The sequence below is a fragment of the Lutra lutra genome, chromosome 7, assembly GCF_902655055.1.
Source record: "Lutra lutra chromosome 7, mLutLut1.2, whole genome shotgun sequence".
Lineage (NCBI taxonomy): Eukaryota > Metazoa > Chordata > Mammalia > Carnivora > Mustelidae > Lutra > Lutra lutra.
This window is the reverse complement of record NC_062284.1, coordinates 135,315,273-135,328,044: the sequence shown is the minus strand read 5'-3', so window position 1 is coordinate 135,328,044 and position 12,772 is coordinate 135,315,273. Positions and strand designations below refer to the sequence as shown.

At 39.6% G+C, this 12,772-nt stretch overlaps 1 protein-coding gene across 2 annotated transcripts in view; it reads left to right on the top strand.

Moving 5' to 3' along the window:
* Window positions 1-12,772, top strand: part of LOC125104166 (uncharacterized) — a 244,096-nt gene that overhangs the window by 182,251 nt on the left and 49,073 nt on the right. The gene's annotated exons all lie outside the window — the stretch shown is intronic.

The following is a 12,772-nucleotide window of genomic DNA, read 5'->3' as shown; positions in this document are numbered from 1 at the left end:
TCACGTTCATTAATGACCTGGCTCACTGTCCAAGGTATATTTCTGCTGACACGTGTCAGGCTTTCCTAGAGTCTGCTGGGAACATTTATTTGGAGGTCCATCTTCTTATTTCTAAGGGATCTTTCAGTTCTGTTGAATTCCATTTTCATTCTGCTTCAGTATGCTTTTTATTTCTTAGAATTTGTCACTACTCTGATCTGCTAGTGCCACCTGTACTGGGATTTCCTGTAATTTCTGTGCATTTATTTATTTGTTTTTAATATTTCTTACAAAATTAGACATTTTATAGGTCAAAAGATAAATTTGTAAGTTATTAGCAGTTTTGAACCAGGAATCTTCTCTTTTTATACAGTTTTACCTTTCTGTTTCTGCTTATGCTGTTTCCCCTCAGCCCCCTTTCTGTGGACAGACATCAAATGTAGTATGCCTTTACTTGTGATATGTTTATGGCGTTGTTCATAAGGTTCTTGGGCTTGGAAGTTTTTTCCCCATTGTTCTGCCTGGGAGGTACTGTTAGGGAAACTTACAGCTTGGTAGCTTGACCTCAAGTTTAGGTTCATAACTGGGATCCAGTACCACTTAGTGGCCATGTCACCTTGTAGAATTACATCTTTAGCTTCCCTGACCTCCTGAGAATTGGGAACAATACTAGCATCTGCCCCTTAATGGTGCTGTGAACACTTAGATGGGATATTCTGCTCTCCTGCCTCCTCCCCAGACCCCAAGTTAGAACTCCTGTTCCCCTGTTCTTGCCACAGCATTTTGTTATACTGATTCTGGGGTGCCCTTCTCGTAAGTCGGCTTCTGTTTTAGTCAGCAGGGAGTGCTCTTCTAGTACGCCAGTGATACCCTTGTTTTCCTAGGTAAACTGAGTTAAATGAAGGTATTTCTTTCTTTGTATGACCACAACTGTTAAAACTCGTGGCAGGATTCTCATTTTGCCCAGTGTATCCGTCAAGACTCTCTAGAGAAACAGAATCAGTAGGAATACACACATATGTGTCTTATACATATACATAAATATATTTCCCCCCAGTTTGATTGAGAAATAATTGACATACATCACTGTTATAAGCTTAAGGTGCGCGCATGGTGATTTATTCACATATCTTGTAAAATGATTGCCATAACAGGTTAGCTAGTGCCCATTTTCACATGTAGGTAACAGCAAAAAGAAGAGAAAGAAGAAAAGAAAAATAAATGTTTTCCTCGTGATGAGAACTCTTAGGATTTACTCTTTGAACAACCTCCCTGTATATCATACAGAGGTGTTACCTGTAGTTATGTTGTATGTTTCATCCCTAGTACTTGATGTATCTTATAACTGGAAGGAAGGCTGGAAGATTGTGCCTTTTGAGCACTTTCTTCGAATTCCCCCTCCTCCCACCCTCTGCCTCTGATAACTACAAGTCTGATTTCTTTTTCTGTGAATTTTGTTTTGTTTTGTTTTAGATCTCACATATAAGCGAGATCATATAGTATTTGTCTTTGTCTTTCTTTGACTTCCTTCGCTTAGCATAATGCCTTCAAGGTCTATCCATGTGATCGCATAGGATAGGATTTCTTCTTTTTTATGGCTAGTAATCCATTGTGTATACACACAGAAGTAGCTCATGGATTTGTGGGGCTGCAGGTCTGAAATCTGCAGGGCAGACCAGAAGGCTGAACACTCGGGCAGAAGTTAATGCTGATGGTTTTTGGAATTCCTTCTTCTTTAGGAAACTTCAGTCTTTGGGATTAACACCTTCAGCTAATTAGATGAGGCCTTCTCACATTATCAAGGGGAATCTCTTTTCATAAAGTCAGCTGATTGTAGCCATTATTCGATCTACAAAATACCTTCACAGCAACCCCTAAATTAGTGTTTGATTAACTGAGCACTATCTAGCCAAGTTAATATATGAAACTCACACCTGATGTAGGCTTAACCAGTACAGAAAGACACCGCATGATTGGTTAAGCATTCTATCAGTAGAGTTGAGGCCACCTGTGCTGATGTCATCAAATATCCAACTGAATATTTATGCTTCAAGTTCTTAGCAATTCTGTGTTTAGTGGTGGTGGAGCATGTATGGTGATGGTGAGGTCTGTGCATGTTTATCCAAATTATCGGAGAAGGCTGTTCTCTCCCATTTTGAGCAGCTATAAATATGACATTTATGATTTGAGCCTGTTTCCTTCATGCTTATTTTTAGTGAAAAGATCTGTATATTGGCTGAATTTCAAAAGAACCTGGTTGTTTAGAATTCAGGCCAAATGCACAGTTGTTACTGTAGAGGGGAAAGCAAACATTGCCTTCTGATTATTCAGTGTTCTCTAAAGGAAAGAATGACAAATTCATGTAGCAAAATTATGGCTTAATAAATTCAGTGCCTGGTAGACTGGTATACTTAGGGCATACCCTTGAGGATGAAAGCGAATGCTTTCCCTGGCCTGCTGCTTGTGTGCACCCCGGCGCTTTGTTTCGTCTCTTACCCTGCGTAACTGCCTCTTACATAAGGAAAGATTGTTACCTCTGCTTAAAATAGAAATCTCCTCTATGGGCTGTGGAATTGCTCTTTTTAAAATAACGCCATTAGGAGGCAAACAAAATGAATTAGCGGTGAATCAGGTAGAACTGTCACACTCTGTCTCTGTGCGACGTAACGATTCGTTTTAAAGATTTTGTGCATTTGCAGGGTCATAGGGAACTACTGTGCTAACTACAGTTATGATTCAATTTCATCTTTCATATTGGCACCAGGAAAGCACTGACTGCCTCATTAGTGATATATACTCCCCCTTCTGCACCCCTCTCCACAGGGCAGGCCACTGGCCTCAAACATCCTTTCTCTACTGGACTAGGTCCTCCCTTCCCCTGTGTAGCTTGAAAGCTAGGATTCCTCAGAGGAGCTTTAAAGTTCCATTAGTGACCTTCCTTCAGAACCCTGAAAAAGGACTTAGGAGGGATGTGGGAGAATAATTGTCACTATGATCAAGAAGTTTCATAGAATCGTGGTTACGAAAGTATAAACCCTGCAGCCATCCTACTAGGGTAGAATCTGGCCCACTTCTTACCAAGACAGAGAACTTTGACAAGTTCTTTAACCTCTGAAGGACTCGCTTTCCTCATCTATAAAATGAGTATAAGCTCATAGGGGCTTCAGAGAGTTGATACTATAATGTATCTGAAACACTGTAAGTATTATGTAAGATTTTCCTTAAATAAAACTGTTGAAAATTAAAAAAAAAGATTTTGTGCATATTCCTACCCATATAAAGTATGGACCGTAAGAGTCCCAAGTTCTGAACACTATTCATGACATTTGAGATAAAAAAAAATACATTATGTCTTTGATGTCAAATTTAAATATGTAGCCTATGATTTTTTCCACATTGTTAAAGCACGTTAACCTTATAGTGTACAGTTAACTTAGGGAACCTCTTGGCCAGGTCAGCTTAGCAAATGGTGGGTGACATCAGTGTTGATCACTATTAGAGGTTTAATGCTACAGCTCTGAGCAGCTGTGTTCATACAGATGTTTCGCTTCTAATCTCATAGTGTTGACTTGAAGTTACTTATTTTTGTAGAAAGTTATACTGTCATAATACATATTTTTTTTTTAAAGATTTTATTTATTTATTTGACAGAGAGAGAGAGATCACAAGCAGGCGGAGAGGCAGGCAGAGAGAGGGGAGGAAGCAGGCTCCCCGTAGAGCAGAGAGCCCGACGCGGGGCTCGATCCCAGGACCCTGAGATCATGACCTGAGCTGAAGGCAGCGGCTTAACCACTGAGCCACCCAGGCGCCCCCGTCATAATACATATTTTTAAATGAATCAGTAGTCAAATGGGTATGAGTCTAAGAGAAGCGATCTCCTCCGCCCTGGTAGTTGACAGAATAACGGTGTTTTTGGTCTTTTCTTTAATTGTATAGATTTTTTTTTGAAAAACCACAGTGTGGATGATGCCTTCTCAAGTGTTTTAATTACTTTGGGAAATAAGTATCCTCTTCTTTAGGTAACAATGAGATGTACAATTTTTTCTTTTGTTTAATGTTTGCCATGGGCTCAATATTGTGTTCAAAGCTATAGAGAATTATATTATTATCTCTCGGAGGACTTAATAGTCTATGTCTTGGAAACATCCACAATACTGAGCATAAAACCGTAGAAGGATGGGGCGCCTGGGTGGCTCAGTGGGTTAAGCCTCTGCCTTCAGCTCAGGTCATGATCTCAGGGTCCTGGGATTGAGCCCCCCATCGGGCTCTCTGCTCAGCGTGAGCCTGCTTCTCCCTTGCCTCTCTGCCTCCTTGTGATCTTTCTCTCTGTTAAATAAATAAATAAAATCTAAAAAAAAAAAAAAAAACAAAAAAAACCTAAACCCTGTAGGAGGCTTCTAATGACTATTAAGTGGTTTTGAACCAGCCTATAGTGAGCTTGTAATCTAATTCATTAAAATTTTATATTTTAAAATCTTGTTGTACAAGTATTTAGGGAGATTGTCTGCTTGAATTTTTCCATATTCTTGCATTTAGCATCAGAGTTCACTGATTCTGCTGCAAACAAAACCACATTTTATTTTCCCGTTCCATTGGAATTTGGATTGTTTGCACTTTTCTGAGGTTAGGAACAATTGTGTTTGTCTCTGGGTGACAGTTCTCCTGGTGACCATGAACTCAGGAATGGATTGTTGGCCAGTGAGATATACCCACGCTTGACTGTTTTCCAAAGCGACTGTACCAAAGTGCAGCTCCCACCTGAGAGTCTGAACGTTTGCCCTGTTCCACATCTGTGCCGCACACTTGACGTTGTCTCACTTGTTAAAAGCAGTCGAGTTGATGGGTGTGTAAACGGGCTTTTTATTTGTTTCCCTAATTACTAAAGAAACTATTGTTTCATGTACATAAGGACCTTCTATATTTTCTTTTATAACTTCTGCCCATTTTTCTCTTGGATCATCTTTCTTAGAAATTCATAAAAGATATATTCCAGATACTTACTGTTTTGTTGGTTATACATTTTCTTGTTTGTGGTTTTGCCTTTTTTATGGTGACTTTTAATGAACAGAAATTTTTTTTAAATTTTAGTGTAGAATGAATTTATTTTTCTTTATGGTTTTTCTTTTTTATGTTGCTAACCTATTCTGAAGCCATAAAATATTCTTTTATTGTCTACTAAAAAAAGTTTTTTAATCCTGCCTTTTATATGCGAGTCTTTAGTTAAATTAGAATTGATTTTTCAATAAAGAGTGGAATAGAGATTCAATTTAATCTCCCCCCCCACATGAATAAACACATGTGCAAGCACCATTATTAAATAATTCCACCTTTCTGTATTAATCTACAATTCCTACTGTGTTGGAATGATAGTTGGTAGGGCAGGTGCCTCCCTACCATCTTCTTCTTGTGCAGAAGAACATTGAGTTTTCATGTAAACTTTATATATAATCACCTTGTCTTGTGTCTTGAAAAGCCCTGTGGTTGTGAATGTAAATGTGTGTTCATGTGTGTATGTATAAGCACATACATATGTATATTCCCCACCTCTGTCACTGTGAGTGTGTGTCAGAGTAGTCTCCACTGGCAATGAACACATCTCGCACTTGGATTTTGATTTCTAAATACCACTTTCTAATTAAAGGACTCAGAACTCCTTGGCTCATTTCAGGGAAAGAAAGTACAAAATGAGACTGAAACATCTATTTTCAAAAAGTAAGGAAATGCTTAGAGAATGATAGGGTCATATGAAAATGACCTAGAAGCCATCTTGAAGGGATTTCCACTGGCCAGATCTGGGACAGGTTGGGTTACAAAATGGATAATGGTAGTAGTGTATTATAAGAAAGAATAACAGTTCAGGCATACCTCGTTTCCTTGTGCTTTATTCTATTGCTGTTCACAGATCCTGTGTTTTTTTATAAATTGAAGGTTTGTGGCAGCCCTGTTTGAGCAAGGCTTTGGCGCCATTTTTCCAACTGCATTGGCTCATTTCATGTCTCTCTGTCACATATTGGAAATTCTCACAATATTTCAAGCTTTTTTTTTATTATTATATTTGTAGGGTGATCTGTGATAGGTGATAATTATAACTGGTGTAGTTGTTTTGGGCCTCATAAATCATGCCCATATAAGATGGTTAACTTAACTGACAAATGCTGTATGTGTTCTGACTGCTCCACTGACCAGCCCAGACCCATCACTTTCCTTCTCCTTGGGCCTCCCTATTCCTGCAGACACAATACTTTGACATTAGATTAATTAATATCCTTGCAATGGCGTCTAAGTGTTCCAGTGAAAGGAAGAGTGGCATGTCTATCACTTTAAATAAAAAGTTGGAAATGATTACGTTTAGAGAGGAAGGCATGTCGAAAGCCAAGATATGCCAAAAGCTAGGCCTCTTGTGCCAAAAAGCCAAGTTGTGACTGCAAAGGAAACGTTCTTGAAGGAAATTAAAAGTGCTGCTCCAGGGGACACATGAATGATAAGGAAATGAAACGGCCTTACTGCTGACATGGAGAAACTTCTAGTGGTCTGCAGAGAAGATCAAACCAGCCACATTCCCTTGAGCCAAAATAATCCAGAGCGAGGCCCTAACTCTCTTCAGTGCTGTGAAGGTTGAGACAGGTGGGGAAGCTGCAGGAGAGAAGTCTCGAGAAGCCGTCGCCGTAACAACGAAGTGCCAGGTGAAGCAGCAGGTGCTGACGGAGAAGCTGCAGCAGGTTCTGCAGAAGGTCCAGCGAAGATCATTCATGAAGGTGGCGGCCCTAAGCAAGAGGCTTTCAGTGTGAATGAAACAGCCTTCCATTGGAAGGAGATGCCATGCGGGGCTTTCATAGCTAGGGAGGAGAAGTCAACGCCTGGCTTCAAAGCCTCAAAGGGCAGGTTGACTCTCTTGTTAGGGGCTAAGGTAGCTGGTGACTTTCAGTGGAAGCCAGGGTTCACTGACCATTCTGAAAATCCTAGAGCCCTTTAGAATGATACTAGTTCTATTCTGCCTGTGCTCTCTGAATGGGTTAAGAAAGCCTAGATGAGGGACGCCTGGGTGGCTCAGTTGGTTGGACGACTGCTTGGCTCAGGTCATGATCCTGGAGTGCTAGGATCGAGTCCCGCATCGGGCTCCCAGTTCCACGGGGAGTCTGCTTCTCTCTCTAACCTTCTCCTCGCTTGTGCTCTCTCTCACTGTCTCTCTCTCTCTCAAATAAATAAATAAAATCTTAAAAAGACAAAAGAAAGCCTAGATGACAGCACATCTGTTTGCAACATGGTTTATAGAGTATTTTAAGCCCACTATTGAAAACTGCTCAGAAAAAAAGTTTCCTTTCAAAATATGACTACTCATAGACAGTACACCTGGTCACCCAAGAGCTCCATGGAGATGGACAAGGTGAAGGGCTTCATGCTTGCCAACACAACATCCGTTTGCAGCCCATGGATCAAGGAGTCATTTGAACTTTCAAGTCTTACTATTTAAGAAATGTATTCAGAAGGGCTCAGATAGTGAGTCCTTTGATGCATTGGATAGAGTAAATTGAAAACCTTCTAAAAAGGGTTCACGATTCTGATGCCATTAAGAACATTCATAATTCATGGGAAGAGGTAAAAATACCAACATTAATTAGCAGGATTTTTGAAGAAGTTCTTTCCAGCCATCAGGGATGACTTTGAGGGGTTCGAGACTTGAGTCAAGGACATAATTGCAAATATGACGGAAATAGCGAGAGAACTGGAGTGAGAAGTGGAGCCTGAAGATGGGACTGACTTGCTGCTCCTGATGAAACTCTAACTGATGAGGAGCTGCTGCTTGTGGATGAGCAAAGAAAGTGGTTTCTTGAGAAGGAATCTCCTTCCAATGAAGATGCTGGGCAGATTTTTGAAATGACAGCAAACCATTTAGAGTATTACGTGAATTTTGTTGATAAAGCAGTGCAGGATCTGCGAAGATTGACTCCAGTTTTGGAAGACGTTCTGCCACAGGTGAGATGCTGTTGAATAGCTTCATGTGCTACTGAGGAATTATTCATGAAAGGATGAGTTCATCAATGCAGCAAACCTCATTGTGGTCTTATTTTACGAAACTGCCACAGCCACCCTAACCTTCAGCTGCCACCACCCTGCTCAGCCATCAACATCAAGACAAGACCTTCATCAGCAAAAAGATTATGACTCACAGAAAACTCAAATGATGGTTAACATTTTTCAATAAAGTACTTTTAAATTTACGTATATTGTTTTTTAGACATAATGCTATTGCCCACTTAGTAGACTATTGTACTGTAAACATAACATTTTTTTTTTTGCTGGGAAACAAGCAAAACCAGTGAGTTTATTGGAATACTCGCTTTCTTGTGGTCGTCTGGAACTGAACCCACAGTTTCTCCAAGGTGTGCCTGTGTCTATCATCACCTATTGAATATATATATTCAAAAGCATGATATCTTTGACTTGAGTTCAACACCACAGAATTCATTCCAGCCTTTCTTTTTTTCTTCCTTTGTTTTGTCTGTAGCCTCAGAGTTTATAGCCAAGACAGTGGTCTCCAAAGAGGCTAGGTTTGTTCTCCCCGTGTTCTCTTGAGTGGTATTATGTTGTCCATTTATAATGCAGTCCATTTATCACTGATTGTGTTTTCATTTTGAATTGCCCCACATACTGGTTGATTTTAGTTATTTACTTTTTTTTAGTTTGTGAAGAATTACCATGTTTATGTATGTCAAAACTAGACAAGAAGTTATATTTGGAGACCCATCTTTTCTCTATTCCTTGTATTCCATTTCCAACCCCCATTTCCTAGCCTAATGACTTTGTAATATCTGTAGAATAAAATTCCAACTTAGGGGACGCCTGGGTGGCTCAGTTGGTTAAGCAGCTGCCTTAAGCTCAGGTCATGATCCCAGCGTCCTGGGATCGAGTCCCACATCGGGCTCCTTGCTTGGCAGGGAGCCTGCTTCTCCCTCTGCCTCTGCCAGCCACTCTGTCTGCCTGTGCTCGCCATCACTCCTCTCTCTCCAACAAATAAAAAAATAAAATCTTTAAAAAAAAAATTCCAACTTAGTATAACTGACAGGTTCTTCTGCCATCTCAGTCTTGGCTTGTCCTTGTCCACCATGTTCTGGCTGCTGCAGATTTCTTGTTACTCCTCAGATAGGACTGGTTCATTCCTGCCTCTGTACATTCTCTCTCTCTGCCTACAATGATGCTCTTCTCCTCTTCTTACCTTGCTCATCTTTAGTCATTCAAAATCCATTTTAGCTCTTGCCTGTTATGTATAGGAAGACTTCCTTTACTTACCCTTTCTCCCCACTCCTTCTCCATAATAATTCTCTCTCGTTAATCTAGCTCCATAGCGCTTGTGAATATTGTATACTGTTAAGACATTTAACTTAAATTATCGATGCCTAGGCTTGTCAGCTTCTTTATAACTGTGAGCTCCTTAAAGACAGGAACTTTATCTTTGTGTTTTCAGCATCCAGGTCAGTTTCTTACACATCTCAGTTATGCAGTAAATGCAGTATAGTGAGTGGATTTCACTTTTTTCATTTTTTTTTAATTCCTTTGCTCTTTATTTCATTCATGGTATAAGCAGCTGTAGAGAATGTGAATCCTTAGATTATACCTTTGATCTTGTTGTTCATGGCATTGTTGTATTCTCTGCCTCTCCCAGTATATTTGGGCATAACCCTGGTAGTTTAATGTCTTCCTCTGATCCCTGGAATGTTACATATCTAATTAAATTTTAGACATGGTATGGATGTTTAAGACGAGGTCAAGGTATAGAAACTGAAATATGCAAATGTAGAAAGTCAAGACTATTTTGTCTGTCAGGTTTGCTTCCTCAACTTGAAAAGCTGGAAGAAATTGTACTGGAAACAAATCTGTTCAACAGTGTTTTAAGAACCCTAGTTAGCTTTTAAAATGTCATTATTTTTGTCCAAAGGGCACATTCACTGACCTTCCAAACTGTGTTTCTAAGCTGCTCGTGTGATTTTTATTCTGTGTATAGATTATCCAGCAGATAATGTCAACATGTGGGGCTTATTTCCACCAGTTTCCTCATCCACCATCTGTTACCTTCCTTCCTCCCTCTGGATTGGATTCCCTTCCCGCCACTTCTCTGTGTTTTGTCTCATCACAGCTCTTTCTCCACAGCCCCCCACCTGGAACTCAGAGCAAAGGTTTGGTTGCCGGGCAGACATCATGCTAGATAAGGGAGGGCTTCAGGATCCTGCCTTGTGGAGGTTCAAGGTTTGCTGCTGCTCAGAGCAGTTGATGTCCAGGGAGCCTGGACTTTGAGAAAGCATCCACTTGTACTACTGACCTGTATTCTTTATTTATAAAACAAAAACAAAAAACTAAAATATTTTACTTTTTTATTTAAGTGTAACACATATGAAGATAAGTAGATTGTAAGTGAGCCCTTTGATGAATCTTCCCAAATTGAGCATGATCATGAAACCACCACTCAAATCAAGGAGTGCAGTATTACTAACGCACCAAAATTTCCTGTTCCACCCCTTTCTGGTATCTTCTTACCCCTCTTCCCACCTCAAAGGTAACTATTATCCTGACTTACATAGGTTTACCTATTTTTGAACTTCCTAAAATGAATCATACAGTGTATTCTCTCTGTGTCTGGCTTCTTTGTCTTAACATTATGTCTGTGAGATTCATCTGTGTTGTTGTATTAATTATGATTCATTTATATTTATTACCATATAGCAGACAAATTACAGCGTGTGGGCTGGCTGCTTTTTTGGGTAAATTAAGTCTTACTGGCACACAGCCAAACCCATTCAATTACATATTCATCTATGTAAATGTACCCCAAATGCAGAATTGCGTAGTTGCAATAGGGCTCAGTGGCTATATGGTCTGAAAAACCAAAAATATTTACTGTTTGGCCTTTGCAGAAAAAGCTTACTGACCCTTGCTGTATAATATTTCATTGTATGAATACTCGACAATTTGTTTGTCACTGAGTTTTGGCTATTGAGATTAATGCTTGACTATTTCTGTGTGTGTCTTTGGGGCTATGAATGTGCATTCCTGGTAGGTATCCTGCTGGGAGTGGAATTGCTGGGCTACATTGTAAGTTTATGTTCTATTTTATTTCGTTCTGCTCAACTGTTTTCTAGTTCACACCCCCACCAGCGGTGTATGAGAGCCAAATTGTTGTTTCTCCTAAGACCTGGTATTGTCAGATTTTCAGTTTTAGCCATCTTAATCAGTATGTAATTTTATTTCATTGTAGCTTTATTTTATAGTAAATGGTAATGAATGAGGGTGAGTACCTTGTCATATGCTTATTGACCATTGGGGTATCTTGTTTGAGTGGTCTTTTTATTGTTTTATCAGAGTTCTTCATATATTCTGAGTGAGTCCTTTGATGGATGTATGTACTGCAAATATCTTCTTCCATTCTGAGACTTGCAGCATTATTCTTTTAATGGTGTTTTTATTTCTGTGAACCTGAAGATGATCAGAATAAGCCACCCCAAAATATGCCACTTGGCACAAGGATTATTTTGAGTGAAGGAAACTGAGAAATGGCAGATGCAGGGAGAGTTCTCTTTCCTCCCTTCCTTCCTGCCCGAAAATTGGGGCATAAATTTCCATTTGTAAGGTCGCATCCCATCTCTATACCAGGAAGAGAAGAACCATTCTTCTCATTGGAGAAACTTGGGTCCACATAATCTTACTAAATGGTCCTATCTGCCACTTAGTCCTGGTCATCTTTCCACAGTTTATCATCCATAGGCACTCCGATCTCCTTTTCCTGTCTTAGTCATTTCTGCACAATTTATTGCCCCTTATTAAGATGGTATTTAAGCCTCTGCGTCAAACTGCTTCTCTTGTTTTTTACTAGTTTTCTGTGACATCCCCATGGGTGTAAAAATATTAACATCAATAAAGAAACATATACCTTTCCTTCTGTTAATTTGTCTTTGTCAGTTTAATTAGCAGTCCCCTAGAAACTGAACCTGAAAAGGTAGAGCAAAAGTTCTTTTCTTCCTTACAAGCTAATGAATGCCCACAACATTGGTGAACTTTACAAACACTGAGGAAGGTGAAGTTAGACACGCAGTATTTGTAGATACGTGGACAATACCTACTCCCTGCCTTGTCAGGGCACGCCATCCCCCGGAAATATCATAGCAGAGAACGATTTTTATGTTTTTAAGTCCTTCTTAATTAACAGTGTGATTTGCTATATTGTTATTTGTCCTGAAGTCTGAATAGGGACAAAGTTCTCACCTTTCACTTTCAAATGCTCAAAACCTTTCCAGGGTCTTGGGGTTCCTAGTTCTGTGGGTGTGTTTCTTTAGTGTTCCATGGTATTCTGACTATTCAAAGTTTTAATAAACATGCTGTCAGAAATTTGATCCAATATATGTATGTATTCTGAGACCTATTCCCTCATATCCCTGAGTTTAGAAATGTAGAAATTGAAGCTGACTTATCTGACTTCAGTTCGTAGTGATTTGAAGAGGGTAGGTAGGTTTTCTAGGGGATGGACTGCATGGTTTTTGAGGTCCATTTAATAATTGTGTTTTTGTTTCAGTTTTACAAGCAGCAGTCCAGGGCAATGTTAGTTGATTAAAATATATTTAATTTGTTTGACAGTAGATATAGATGATTTGAAGGTATTTAGAGATACTCTAACACTAGATGTTTTCTTCTTCTTTTTTTTTTTTAAAGATTTTATTTATTTATTTGAGAGAGGGAGAGGGTGGGGAGAGGGGCAGAAGGACACTCAAACTCCCCGCCAAGCCCAGAGCCCGATGCAGCACAGGAT